A 15571-nucleotide genomic window follows, 5' to 3' on the forward strand; every position below is an offset into this window, starting at 1 on the left:
TCTCGTTGGCCTATCTACATACGTTGTCAGGAAACCCTCCTGCACACCTTGGACAAAAACAGTCACATCTAAAGTACTCGAACTATAGCGTTTCCAGTCAATATTTGGAAAGTTAAAGTCCCCCATAGCAACTACCCAGTTCCTTTCGCTCCTATCCAGAATCATCTCTGCAACCCTTTCCTCTACATCTCTGGAACTTTTCGGAGGCCTATAGTAAACCCCGAACAGGGTGACCTCTCCTTTCCTGTTTCTAACCTCAGCGCATACGACCTCAGTAGACGAGTTCTCATCAAACGTCGTTTCTGCCACCGTAATACTGTCCTGAGAAACAATGGACCCATCCCCCTCTTTTACCACCTTCCATGAGCTTACTGAAATATCAAAACCCAGGCACCTGCAACAACCATTCTTGTCATTGCTCTCTCCATGTCTCCAAATGGCCACAACATCGAAGTCACAGGTACCAACCAATGCCGCAAGTTGGCCTGTCAGTAGAACAGTAATGATGGGGACAGACACAGTGATGATGGAGCAAATATCCTCCTTCATTATTGTGAGGTTCAATTATTCTTCATGTTTACTATGATACCAAACTGCAACAAAGTCGCAAAATATCTCTGACTGAAAAATAATTACTAAGGATATGCTGCTCTCAGGAGAACGGCAGCAAATTATATCTTCATCCGAAACCAAGAGGAACAAAACAGTATCAGAACAAAGGAGAGTGTTAAAGAGAGAAAGGGGGAGAGAGTGTTTAAATCCAGGTTATATTGCACACCACTCCGTTTCACCTTACTGCTACAACCACATTGTTTCTGTGTTCCAGTATTCATGCTGTTAGAAATACCTTAGATCCAGGTTCCGATGAAGCAGAGGTTACATGATGGACACCACCGTGATAATGGAATTCAGATCATTCCATGTCCCAGAAATTTTAAAGCAGCAATGCTATACAAAGATCACTGTTTCGGTATTTGCAAGTTTCCCTTCAGGGCAACATTTAATATCCATCCCGTATTGCTCTTTGAAAGGTGTCGGTGAGCTGCATAGTGGATCCGCTACCGCCCGTGAGCTGTGGTTACACCCACCGTGATTTTTGGGAGTTCTTGTCCTTCAAATGATAGTGGTCGGAGGTCTGGGAGGTGCTGTCAGAGTTATTGCGGTGCATTTTGGGCTGGTTGTGGCGGAGGGATCGAATGCTTGTGGCAGGAGGAGATATCAATCGCTCTGCATGGTCCAGGATCCTTTCGAACTCCCTGAGTGTTGTTGGAGATCTGTGGAACAGCGTTTCACGTGTAAAAAATGGATGAATCAATTTGCCTGAGTAAACAAGCTTGCTCCGAAATTTAAAAAAATGTATTATAGATAATCGTTATTTTTCTCCATTTAGGTTGTGAGTAATTGGCAACGTGTGATAGGTCAGTTATTGTATAGAGCTGGAATCGAACACGGGTTTCCGCAATGTGACATCAGACAGTAATCACGTGGCACAAGCATATATTTAAAAAAGATTAATGCAACTTCTGAACAAAATCCTCATTCTTCTAATTCTAAATATGGTGCTGCTTTTAATTATTTAACATGCATGCTTTGGAAATTATTAAAAACGTCGAGCAGCGCCCACGGTGAGCCGGGTTTGAACTGACAATGAAGCTGATGCTGTGAAGTAACCAGTGAGCTAAAGATTACGCTTGCTTCAAGCATAGACACATTGTATATACAGGATTACCGTGATCATTCTCGCCGTGGTGGGTAACACTGTGGAGGAACTCCAGTGTGATGGTTCACCACATCTCACAGACAGACGTGACCAAAAACTACATCCCGTATAACCACAGCGGCTCTTTAGAATGGCAGATCATTCAATCCCACTCGACCGTCCTTTCCCCAGAGGCAGGCACTTGATTCCTGTCATTTCCCACATTGAAATTTGAAACCACTGTTGCATCTGTCACCGCCAATCTCACAGGCAGTGCAGACCAGATAACTGAACTGTATCCCAGGACATTGAAATTATGGTTGGAAATATGTAACTTAAAAATCTTATCTCGCAGTTATATTCATCTGCGAGCACTGTTGCAACTGGAACTGAGAGCAAATGACAACATAGGGAGACGACAGGGCCATTCACTCCTGCCCCAACATTCAGTTTCATCACAACTGAGATTCTGCCTCAGTTGCATTCCCCACCTTTTCCTCAGATCATTTCATTCCCTCAAGGACTATTGTGCATGAGAATGACAGAGGCAGACACCAAAGTAAAATGTCAAAATCACTTGGACATTGATCTGGAGTGCTCGAATGTGCAGGGTCACAGGGCTGGAAGGTGGGGTAGGGTCACAGAGGCATAGAGGTTGACAGCATGGAAATAGGTCCTTCGGCCCAACTTGTCCATTGCCTGCATCAAACAGAGATTATTAGTAAAGTGTCCCACATTAAACACTATTAGAACAGTGTCCTACATTAAGCAGTACCGTTTAAACAGTGCCCTACATTAAACAGAGACTATTTAAACACTGTCCTACATTAAACACACCGTTTAAACAGTGCCCTACATTAAATAGAGACCGTTAGAACAGTGCCCTACGTTACACAGACTATTTAATCAGTGCCCTACATTAAACAGAGACTCGTTAAACAGTGCTCTACATTAAACAGACTATTTAAACAGTGCGAGCCATTAAACAGCGACTATTTAAACACTGTCCCACATTAAACAGAGGCCGTTGAAACAGTGCCCTACATTAAACAGAGACTATTTAAACAGTGCCCTACATTAAACAGACTATTTAAACAGTGCCCTACATTAAACAGAGACAGTTTAAACAGTGTTCAGCATTAAACAGAGACTATTTAAACAGTGTACTACATTAAACAGAGACCATTTAAACAGTGTCCATTATTAAACAGACTATTTAAACAGTGTCCATTATTAAACAGGAATATTTAAACAGTGGCCAACGTTCAACAGAGACTATTTATACAGTGCCCTTGATTAAACAGAGGCCATTTAAACACTGTCCCACATTAAACAGACTAGTTAAACAGTGCCCCTCATTAGACTATTTAAACAGCGGCCTACATTAAACAGTGTCCTACATTAAACAGACCGTTGAAACAGTGCCCTACATTAAACAGACTATTAAAACCGTGCCCTACATTAAACAGAGACTATTTAAACAGTCCTGCATGAAAGAGAGACAATTTAAAGAGAGCCAATTGAAAGAGAGCCCTACATTAAACTGAGACTATTTAAACAGAGCCCTACATTAAACAGAGACTATTTAATCAGTGCCCTACATTAAACAGAGACTATTTAAACACTGGCCTACATTGAACAGACTATTTAAACAGTGCACTACATTAAACAGAGACTATTTAAACAGTGCCCCTCATTAGAGACTATTTAAACAGTGCCCTACATTAAACAGACACTGTTTAAACAGTGCCCTACATTAAACAGAGACTACTTAAACAGTGCCCTACATTAAACAGAGACTATTTATACAGTGCCCTAGATTAAACAGACGATTTAAACAGTGCCCTACATTAAACAGAGACCGTTTAAACTGCGCATTATTATACAGAGAATATTTAAACAGTGACTACATTAAACAGATACTATTTAAACACTGTCCTACATTATACAAACTATTTAAACAGAGCCCCTCATTAGAGACTATTTAAACAGTGGCCTACATTAAACAGACCGTTGAAACAGTGCCCTACATTAAACAGACTATTAAAACCGTGCCCTACATTAAACAGAGACTATTTAAACAGCCCTGCATTAAAGAGAGACAATTTAAAGAGAGCCAATTGAAAGAGAGCCCTACATTAAACTGAGACTATTTAAACAGAGCCCTACATTAAACAGAGACTATTTAAACACTGGCCTACATTAAACAGACATTAAACAGACACTGTTTAAACAGTGCCCTACATTAAACAGAGACTACTTAAACAGTGCCCTACATTAAACAGAGACTATTTATATAGTGCCCTAGATTAAACAGACCGTTTAAACAGTGCCCTACATTAAACAGAGACCGTTTAAACTGCGCATTATTATACAGAGAATATTTAAACAGTGACCTACATTAAACAGATACTATTTAAACACTGTCCTACATTATACAAACTATTTAAACAGTGCCCCTCATTAGAGACTATTTAAACAGTGGCCTACATTAAACAGAGACTATTTAAACAGTCCTGCTTTAAACAGTCTTTTAAAACAGTTCCCTACATTAAACAGAGTCTATTTAAACAGTGTCCTACATTAAAGAGAGACTATTAGAACAGTGTCCAACATTAAACAGAGACTATATAAACAGTGTCCATTATTAAGCACAGACCGTTTAAACAGTGCACTACATTAAACAGACCATTAAAACCGTGCCATACATTAAACAGAGACTACTTAAACAGTCCTGCATTAAAGATAGACTATTTAAAGCCCTACATTAAACAGAGACCGTTTAAACAGTGCCCTACATTAAACAGAGACTGTTTAAACAGTGCCCTACATGAAACAGAGTATTTAAACAGTGCCCTACATTAACAGAGACTATTTATACAGTGCCCTAGATTAAACAGACCGTTTAAACAGTGCCCTACATTAAACAGAGACCGATTAAACTGCGCATTATTAAACAGAGAATATTTAACCAGTGACCTACAATAAACAGATACTATTTAAACACTGTCCTACATTATACAAACTATTTAAACAGTGCCCCTCATTAGAGACTATTTAAACAGTGGCCTAACATTAAACAGAGACTATTTAACAGTGCCCCTCATTAGAGACTATTTAAACAGTGCCCTACATTAAACAGACTATTTACACAGTGCCCTACATTAAACACAGACCGTTTAAACACTGTCCTACATTAAACAGACTATTTAAACAATGCCCCTCATTAGAGACTATTTAAACAGTGGCCTACATTGAATAGAGACGATTTAAACAGTGTGCCTCATTAAACAAAGACTATTTTAACAGTGCCCTGCATTAAACAGACTATTAAAAGAGTGCCCTACATTAAACTGACTATGTAAACAGTGCCCTACATTAAACAGAGTCCCCTCATTAAAGACTATTTAAACAGTGCCCTACATTAAACAGAGTATTTAAACAGTGCCCTACATTAAACAGAGACTATTTATACAGTGCCCTAGATTAAACAGACCGTTTAAACAGTGCCCTATATTAAACAGAGACCGTTTAAACTGCGCATTATTAAACAGAGAATATTTAAACAGTGACATACATTAAACAGATACTATTTAAACACTGTCCAACATTATACAATCTATTTGAACAGTGCCCCTCATTAGAGACTATTTAAACAGTGCCCTACATTAAACAGAGACTATTTAAACAGTGCCCTACATTAAACACAGACCGTTTAAACAGTGCATTACATTAAACAGACTATTTAAAAAGTGCCCTACATTAACCAGAGACTATTTAAACAGTGTACTACATTAAACAGAGACCATTTAAACAGTGTCCATTATTAAACAGACTATTTAAACAGTGTCCATTATTAAACAGGAATATTTAAACAGTGGCCAACGTTAAACAGAGACTATTTATAAGGTGCACTTGATTAAACAGAGGCCATTTAAACACTGTCCCACATTAAACAGACTATTTAAACAGTGCCCCTCATTAGAGACTATTTAAACAGTGGCCTACATTAAATAGAGACAATTTAAACAGTGCGCCTCATTAAACAAAGACTATTTTAACAGTGCCCTGCATTAAACAGACTATTATAAGAGTGCCCTACATTACACAGACTATTTAATCAGTGCCCTACATTAAACAGAGACCGTTACAACAGTGCCCAACATTAAACAGAGACCGTTTAAACAGTGCCCTACATTAAACAGAGACTGTTTAAACAGTGCCCTACGTTAAACAGAGAAGTATTTAAACAGTGCCCTACATTACACAGAGACTATTTATACAGTGACCGAGATTAAACAGAGACCGTTTAAACAGTTCCCTACATTAAACAGAGGTCATTTAAACACTATCCTACATTAAACAGACTATTTAAACAGTGTCCCTCATTAGAGACTATTTAAACAGCGGCCTACATTAAACACAGACTATTAAATCCGTGCCCTACATTAAACAGAGACTATGTAAACAGTCCTGCATTAAAGAGAGACTATTTAAACAGAGCCCTACATTAAACAGAGACTATTTAAACAGAGCCCTACATTAAACAGAGTCTATTGATTCAGTGCCCTACATTGAACAGAGACTATTTAAACAGTAGCCTACATTAATCAGATTATTTAAACAGCGCACTACATTAAACAGAGACTATTAAAACCGTGCCCTACATTAAACAGAGACTATTTAAACTAGCTTACATTAATCAGATTATTGAAACAGTGCCCTACATTAAACAGAGACTATTTAAACAGCGCCCTCCATTAAACACAGACCGTTTAAACAGTGCACTACATTAAACAGACTATTAAAACCGTGCCCTACATTAAACAGAGACTATTTAAACAGTCCTGCATTAAAGATAGACTATTTAAATAGAGCCCTACATTAAACAGAGACTATTTAAACAGAGCCCTACATTAAACACTCTTTAATCAGTGCCCTACATTAAACAGAGACTATTTAAACAGTGGCCAACGTTAAACAGAGACAATTTATAAGGTGCACTTGATTAAACAGAGGCCATTTAAACACTGTCCTACATTAAACAGACTATTTAAACAATGCCCCTCATTAGAGACTATTTAAACAGTGGCCTACATTAAATAGAGACAATTTAAACAGTGCGCCTCATTAAACAAAGACTATTTTAACAGTGCCCTGCATTAAACAGACTATTATAAGAGTGCCCTACATTACACAGACTATTTAATCAGTGCCCTACATTAAACAGAGACCGTTAAAACAGTGCCCAACATTAAACAGAGACCGTTTAAACAGTGCCCTACATTAAACAGAGACTGTTTGAACAGTGCCCTACGTTAAACAGAGACTATGTAAACAGTCCTGCATTAAAGAGAGACTATTTAAACAGAGCCCTGCATCAAACAGAGACTATTTAAACAGAGCCCTACATTAAACAGAGTCTATTGATTCAGTGCCCTACATTGAACAGAGACTATTTAAACAGTAGCCTACTTTAATCAGTATTTAAACAGTGCACTACATTAAACAGAGACTATTAAAACCGTGCCCTACATTAAACAGAGACTATTTAAACAGTCCTGCATTATAGACTATTTAAATAGAGCCCTACATTAAACTGAGACTGTTTAAACAGAGCCCGACATTAAACAGAGACTCTTTAATCAGAGCCCTACATTAAACACAGACCGTTGAAACAGTGCCCTACATTAAACAGAGTCTATGTAATCAGTGCCCTACATTGAACAGAGACTATTTAAACAGTAGCCTACATTAACCAAATTATTTAAACAGTGTCCTACATTAAACAGAGACTATTTAAACAGTGCCCTACATTAAACACAGACCGTTTAAACAGTGCACTACATTAAACAGACTATTAAAACCGTGCCCTACATTAAACAGAGTCTATTTAAACAGTGCCCTACATTAAACAGATTATTTAAACAGTGCCCCTCATTAGAGTCTATTTAAACAGTGGCCTACATTTAATAGAGACTATTTAAACGGTGCGCCTCATTAAACAAAGTCTATTTTAACAGTGCCCTGCATTAAACAGACTATTAAAAGTACCCTACATTAAACAGACTATTTAAACAGAGCCCTACATTAAACAGAGACTATTTAAACAGTGTGCCACATTAAACAAAGCCTATTTAAACAGTGCCCTGCATTAAACTGACTCTTAAAAGAGTGCCCTACATTAAACAGAGTATTTAAACAGTGCCCTACATTAAACAGAGGCCATTTAAACACTGTCCTACTTTAAACAGACTATTTAAACTGTGCCCATCATTAGAGACTCTTTAAACAGTGGCCTACATTAAACTGACTCTTAAAAGAGTGCCCTACATTAAACAGAGAGTATTTAAACAGTGCCCTACCTTAAACAGACTAGTTAAAGAGTTCCTACATTAAACAGAGACTTTTTAAACTGTGATCTACATTAAACGGAGACTATTTGCCCTTCTCTGCTTTGAACCTGGATCAGGTAATGGGATGGGGCATTCGGCATCGACAGGGTTCATTCATGAACGAGGATCATCACGAGACTTTAGAAGTTGAATTGGAGTGCATAACGTGAACCCAGGGCGGGAATGTTCAGTAAATATATTTTGGATATTCTGTTTGTTCTGAGTCACCGTCCTTCCTGCTCGTGGCAAAGTTCCTCTTTCTATCATCTGCACCATTTTTGAATTCAAAACATTTTACCCCAAAACGTGACACCTCACTGTAATGATGTCGTCTAAAATACTGACCACGCTCACAATGTTTCTTTTTTCCAGGTTTCTGCTCACGTAAAGCCACTTTGTGATATCTGCGAGATTGTTGCCTTTAACATTTGAACAACTGATGACTCGTCCTGAAAATTTCAAGCAATGGTCACATCTGGTAGCTATTTTTAAAACGACTTCCTCAAGCAGTCATCTGGAGCTCTGCACTTCACTGAGATACGGATGTGTAGAATAGGCCGAAACTAACGGTTGTCAAAATTGCAGTCATTGTGCAATTAACATATAGAAAAGCTTTAATTGTCATAGTCAATGTTTCCACCTGCTCCATCTTGAAGCACGGACACTTACATTTACATTCTTTGTCTTGATCTGGCCACGCGGGGATCTGGAAAACGTTCAGAGTTTGCAAACAAAGTCAACTATTTCATAATTTTTGTTGCATACATTTTAAGAGCTTTCCTACATTTTTCATAAGAAGATCATCATGTTCTTAGACATTCGGACAGGAGTAGGCCTTTCAGCTCCTCGAGCCTGGACCTCCATTAGTTGCATACACCGCGTTTGGCGTTTATGACAGTTGAAAAACTACTGTAACATTGTTCACATCTGACTATTTTAACGGCACCCTTTTCTATTAGTCTGCTGGAACTGGTCGTGTCATTGATGTAAGGATCTGTATAGAGGGCCGAGACTTAAATGCAGACAGTGAAGCAGCTGTTGTTTGTGGGCAGCATTTATCATGCAAATGAGAAGGGAAATTCAGCAATCCATGCGATAATGGAGGGCACGGGAGGCAGAAACGCTGTCCGTGTGCAGTTTTCACATTCTCCCCGTGTCGGCGTGGGTTTCGCCCCCATACAATAGACATGTACAGGTGAGGTAGATTGACCAGGCTAAATTGCCCTCTTATTAGAAAAAAATACTCTAAATGTATTTAAAAGAAACAGTGAGGGGGCAGCATGTGGCTCAGTGGTCAGCACTGGGACCGCGGCGCTGTTGAAACGGGTTCGAGTTCCGGCCCTGTGTCAATGCCGGTGTGGAGTTTGCACATTCTCCACATATCTGCGTTCATTTCACACCCACACCCACAAACCACAAACCCATTTCTCACCCACAAACCAAAGATGTGCTGGTTAGTTGGATTGGCCACGCTCAGTTGACCCTAAATTGGAAAAGAGAAAATTAATCACCGTCTCTAATTGTTTTTGAAAATTCAGTGAGCGCGATGGAGCTTGTGTGTGAGGGATATGTTTATAAGCAGGAGAAGGAGGGCTGAGTTAGAAAAGTCACTTCATATAATAATTACAGCAGGATCACTATCGATGCAAATATGTCTTTGGACTGTCACACAAACCCACACTGGATACATATCTGTGCTCTTTTAATAAAAACCTGCGTATAAAAACAACCCCAATCAACTCAAGGGACAGAGGGAAAAGTGGATATACAATTGGCTTAATGGTAGGAAGCAGAGGTGGAAGGATGCTTGGCAGACTCGAGACCTGTATGTGCCTCTCTGCCTCTCTCTCTCTCTTTGTCTTTCTCTCTCTCACCCCCTCTGTTTCTCTGAATATCTATCTATCTATGTCTATCTCTCTCTCTGTCTTCTCTGTTTCACTTTGTCTCTGTTTGTCTGTATCTCTATTTCTATTTCTATCAACTCAGTCTTTGTGTCGCACCTTCCCCCACTTTCGCTCTGTTTGACATTCACCCTCTCTCTCTGCCTCTATCTCTCTATTTTCTGTCACTATCTCTGTCCCTATCCCTCTCTCTGTCTCGTTCCCGCTCTCTTTCACTCTTTGTCTCTGTCTGTCTATCTGCCACTCTCTATCTTTCTCCCTCTCTCTTCCCGTTTGACTCTCCCGCTCTCTGTCTCTCTCTCTCATAGAATTTACAGTGCAGAAGGAGGCCATTCGGCCCATCGAGTCTGCACCGGCACATGGAAAGAGCAATTTACCCAAGGTCCACACCTCCACCCTTTCACCATAACCCAGTAACCCCACCCAACACTAAGTGCAATTTTGGACACTAAGAGCTATTTCGCATGGCCAATCCACCTAACCTGTACACCTTTCGACTGTGGGACGAAACCGGAGCACCCGGAGGAAATCCACGAAGACACGGGAAGAACGTGCAGACACCGCACAGACACTGAACCAGAGACCGGATTGAACCTGGAACTTCGGCGTCGTGAGGCAGCAGTGCTAACCACTGCGCCACCGTGCTGCCTTTCCTCTTTCCCTGTCTCGTGCTGCCTCTGTATCTCACCGCCCCCCCCCCCTCTCTCTCTCGGTCTCTCTTTCCCTCTGCCTCGCGCAGTCTCTCTGCCTATCCCCATCTCTCCCGGTCTCTTTCTGCCGGTGTTTCTTTTCTCTATCTGTGTCTCCGATGTCTCTCTGCATCTCTCTCTAACTATCTATTTCTCTCCTTGTCTTTCTCACTCTACTCTCTCTTTGTGCCTCTCTGTCTCTATCGCTCCGTTTGTCTCTCCCTGACTTGCTGTCTTTCTCTTTTTGTCTGCCTCTCTCTATCTCTTTCTCTCCGCGTCACTCTGTCTCACCCTCTACCTATCTCTCTCTTTCTCTCTCGGTCTCTGTCTCTCCACCTGTCTCTATGTTTCTCACTGCGTCTCTCTCTCTCTCTCTCTTGTCTGTATCTGCCTGTCTATCTCTCTTTGTTTCTCGCTCTATACCTTTCAACTTCTCTGTCTGTATCTATCTCCCGCGTTCTCTCTCTCTCTTTCTCTATATATATATACATATATATATATTAGACGGAGATCTGACAACTCGCCGCTGATCTTCGTCTCGCCGTCCTGACTAAGTGTCGGGATCGCCCGCCTGCGCGGACCCCTGTCTACGGCCTGAATGTATCATCCCATCGGGGGATGTTTAAGAAACGTGAAGTGACCAGCTAGAAGATGGAGACAGAGTTGGAGACGAGAAGCGAGAGGGTGAAGAGTCGGAACTGGGTGGGAGCCCGTCACACCTCGCGCGGAATATGTTGTGGAAGACGCTGGAGGAGGAAGCCGCAGGTTGACGGTGGGGACGCCGGAGGCGGTGCAGAGCCTCCCCACTCGCCGCGGAATGCAGCCTATGTGTCTATTACGGTCACTGACCCAAGTAGTCGGTCGGAAACTGGGCCGAAACCGCCATGAGGCTGTGCGGAAATATACCGTACTTCAGAAGTGATCCAACACGGCGGCACAGTGGTTAGCATTGCTACCTGTGACGCTGAAGACCCGGGTTCGAATCCCGTCACTGGGTCGCTGTCCGTGTGGAGTTTGCCCGCACTGCGTGGCATTCTCCCCGTGTCTGCGTGGGTTTCATCCCCACAACCGAAAGATGTGCAGGATAGGTAGATTGACCACTCTAAATTGCCCCTTAATTGGAAAAAATAATTGGGAACTCTAAAACTTAGGAAAAAAAGGAGTGATCCTACAAAGAGACGATGATATGTTATATTACAACAAAACTTTATTAATACAGCATGAAAATAACTTTAACATCACATAAGCCAATATCTTACAGTTATCCCTGAATTAATGCAGCAACACAATACCCCATTAACAGTTACCGTAACTCCCAGAAAAACATCCAGAAATAAAAGCCCATCTCAGCTGTTGGAGAAAATATGTAGTCCATTCTACTCTTCCAGCCTTCTCCGATCTTCATTCTGATCTTGGCTGATCATCCAACTCAGTCACCAACCGGGAAGCCAGGTGGCGCAGTGGGTTAGCACTGCTGCCTCATGGCACCGAGGTCCCAGGTTCATCACGGCTCTGGGTCACTATCAGTGTGGAGTTCACACATTCTCCCCGTGTTTGCGTGGGTTTATCCCCCACAACCCAAAGATGTGCAGGGGAGGTGGATTGGCCACGCTAAATTGCCCCTTAATTGGAAAAAAATGATTCGGGCATTCCACGTTTAAATTATAACTCAGTCACCTGCTCCCCACCCCTTCAGATTCCGTTGCATCAAATGTGATATCTAACCGCTTCTCGAAAACATACAATGTTTTGGTCTCAATTGCTTCCTGTGGTAGCGAATTTCACAGACCAACTGATATTTCAATGATGAAATTGCTCCTCATCTCTGCCCTAAACGGTCTCCTCCGTATCCTCAAACCGAGACCCCCTGGTTATGGAACCTCCCACCATCGAGACTTTCCATCCTGCATCTACCCTGTCTGATCCTGTTCTAAATTCGTAGGTGTCTATAAGACCCTCCAACATTCGTCTGAACGCCGGATAATACAATCCTAACTGACTCCATCTCTCCTCCAATGTCATTCATGGTATCTCAGGAATAATTCTGGTAAACCTTCGCTGCTCTCACTCTGGTGCTAAACTGACCTTCTTTACATGAGGAGGCAAACAATCTCCCAGTCGTGGCCTCACCAAGTCAAAGTAGAGGGGGAAGAATAGCTTCCACCTGTTGATGTGTAGCAGGCTTGAGCAGAGGGGGTGAAAGTCCTGATCCTGTTCCTATGCAACAGACTCTTGGGTGGGAGGGAGGTGGGAAGGTGTGCTCAAAGAAACTTCCTATTGCCTCCACGGGCGGGCGAGGCTGGCTCCCTTGCGCAGGACCCCCCAGTAGGCGTCCTTGAACTGCCGGTTCATTATGGCGTAGAGGATTGGGTTGATGCAGCTATTCAGCCAGGTGAAATTGCCGGCCACCATGTGGACGAGAACGGGGGCCCGCTTCTTCCCGTCCACCACATGCAGGAAGCAGAAGGGGAAGTAGCAGGTCACGTAGACCAGGAACATGGCGAAGCACATGCGGGTCACCTTGCGAAACTCGCCGCTGCTGCTCCTCTTGGCCTGGCAGCTGGAGGTCCCGCTTTCCCCGGCCTGGAGGGCGATTTCTCTGCCAGGGGCTGCGATCTCAACGCTGGTGGCATCAGTCGACCTGGTGGGGGCCTCCCCGGAGAGGGTTGGCGCTGGGCCCGTCGGCGATCCCGCTGTCTGCAGCGGGGACCCCTGCCCCCGTTGGCTTCCTCCCGCGACCATCGCCCTCCAGCCGGTACCCCTCCAGTGCCTGGGAAGCCGCCTTCACCTTGCGATGGATGAGGAAGTAGAAAATCCCAATGCAGCTCAGTCCAAGTCCAAACATGAAGAACATGAGGATGGTGGTGTAAGGCCTCCCTCGCTCCCGGTGGAAGCTGCAGGTGCAGACAGGCGGCAGGAAGACATAGATATTCCAGAGGGGCCCGAAGAGATGCAGGCCCAACAACCAGGGCAGGGCCAGGAAGAAGGGCATCGTGCGGCGGGAGTAGACCCGGTCGAACCACCGGGCGTCCGAGATGAGGACGAAGCGGCTCATAGCGATGAGGATCAGGCTGAAGATGGAGACAGCGTTAGCCACAAAGAGGATCAGGCCGAAGGCACGGCACATGCCCTCACCCTGGCGCCAGGCGAAGTGATGGCGCCTCGACCCTGTGAGTACAATGGTTGTGACTCTTTCCCTGCCTGTGCTCGGTACTTGCTCGGAGCCCCTTTCTAGTGCTGCGAGAGAGTGTTAGCGCAAACAGTTCCTCTGACGCCAAGTTTGTTCTAGAACTGCTTCCCTTTTCTGAACCTTCTTCTCCAAATCACTCAGAGAGGGAGGGAGATAGAGACGTAATTTCCACGGCCCACAATTTGGCAATACTGCAACCATTCCGCTAAATGCTCAGGGGGTTTACAGTCAGATCCCAAACTACGAGTTCAATGTGTATACTATAGAGAATAACAGCCCCTGTGTATATTATAGAGAATAACAGTCCTTGTGTACATTCTAGAAAATAACAGCCCATGTGTATATTATAGAAACTAACAGTCCCTACCCTGTGTATATTATAGAGAATATCAGTCCCTATGTATATTATAGAGAATTACAGCCCCTTTGTCTATTACAGAGAATGACAGTCAGTGTATATTATAGAGAATAACAGACCCTGTTTATGTCATAGAGATACATTCCCTATGTATATTATAGAGAGTAACAGTCCCTGTGTATATTGTAGAGAATAACAGCCCCTGTCTATATTATTGACAAAACAGCCCTTGTGTATAGTATAGAGAATAACAAGCCCTGTGTATATTATAGAGAATAACAGTCCCTGTGTATATTATAGAGAATAACAGCCCCTGTGCATAGTAAAGAGCATTGCAGTACCTGTGTATAATATAGAGTAACAGCGCTGTGTATATTATAGAGAATAACAGTCCCTGTGTATATTATAGAGAATAAAGGCCCCTGTGTATATTATAGAGAATAATAGTCATGTGTATATAATAGAGAATAACTGCCCCTGTCTATATTATAGAGAATAACATTCTGTGTGTATATTATGGAGAATAACAGCCCCTTTCTATATTATAAAGATTAACAGTATGTGTGTATATTACAGAAAATAACAGTCTGTGTATATTATAGAGAATAAGACGCTGTATATTTTGAAAATAACACCCCCTGTGTATATTATAGAGAATACCAGTCCCTGTGCATATTATAGACAATAACAGTCTCTGTGTATATTACAGACAATAACAGGCCCTGTGTATATTATAGACAATAAAAGCCCCTGTGTATATTATAGAGAATAACAGTATCTGTGCATATTATAGAGAATAACAGCCCCTGTGCATATTATTGACAAACACAGCCCGTGTATATTGTAGAGTATAACAGTCCCTGTGTATATTATAGAGAATAACAGATCCTGTGTATATTAAAGAGAATAACATCCCCTGTGTATATTATGGAGGTTACCAATCCCTGTCAATACTATAGATAATAACAGCTCATGTGTATATTGCATAGAATAACAGCCCCTCTGTATATTATAGAGAATAACAGTTCCTGTGTATGTTATAGAGAATACCAGTCCCTGTGTATATTAAAGAGAATAAGTCGCTGTGTATATTATAGAGAATAACAGCCCCTGTGCAATAGCTTCCCGAAAGGATGTACCAACCCCAGCCGCAATTCCGAGAGGGCAGCCGAGTTCAAACAGACTGTTCCCCAGCCGTGGTTATGAGAGAATCTGGGCCCCCGAGTGCCCGTCACGAGACCGCTGAAGCATCCGCTCCAGCTGGTCAGATTTCTTGCAGGGGCTGCAGCGCCTGCTGCAATTGTGAAATACATGTCAATGTGTTTCCTGCTCAGGAGAA

The 15571-nt window shown here is 42.3% G+C and overlaps 1 long non-coding RNA gene and 1 pseudogene across 1 annotated transcript; both read right to left on the reverse strand.

Annotated features, from left to right (window-relative positions):
• Positions 1-559: 559 nt before the first annotated feature.
• On the reverse strand, positions 560-8981 carry LOC119960745. Its single transcript, XR_005459511.1, has 2 exons — positions 8764-8981; positions 560-1274 (listed from the first exon to the last, which is right to left on the reverse strand). It is a non-coding gene; the product is annotated as an uncharacterized LOC119960745 (long non-coding RNA).
• A 3630-nt stretch (positions 8982-12611) lies between these two features.
• Positions 12612-13811, reverse strand: LOC119960731 (annotated as a pseudogene).
• Between the last annotated feature and the right edge of the window lie 1760 nt (positions 13812-15571).

Source organism: Scyliorhinus canicula, unplaced genomic scaffold (assembly GCF_902713615.1).
Source record: "Scyliorhinus canicula unplaced genomic scaffold, sScyCan1.1, whole genome shotgun sequence".
In the NCBI taxonomy this organism is placed as follows: Eukaryota; Metazoa; Chordata; class Chondrichthyes; order Carcharhiniformes; family Scyliorhinidae; genus Scyliorhinus; species Scyliorhinus canicula.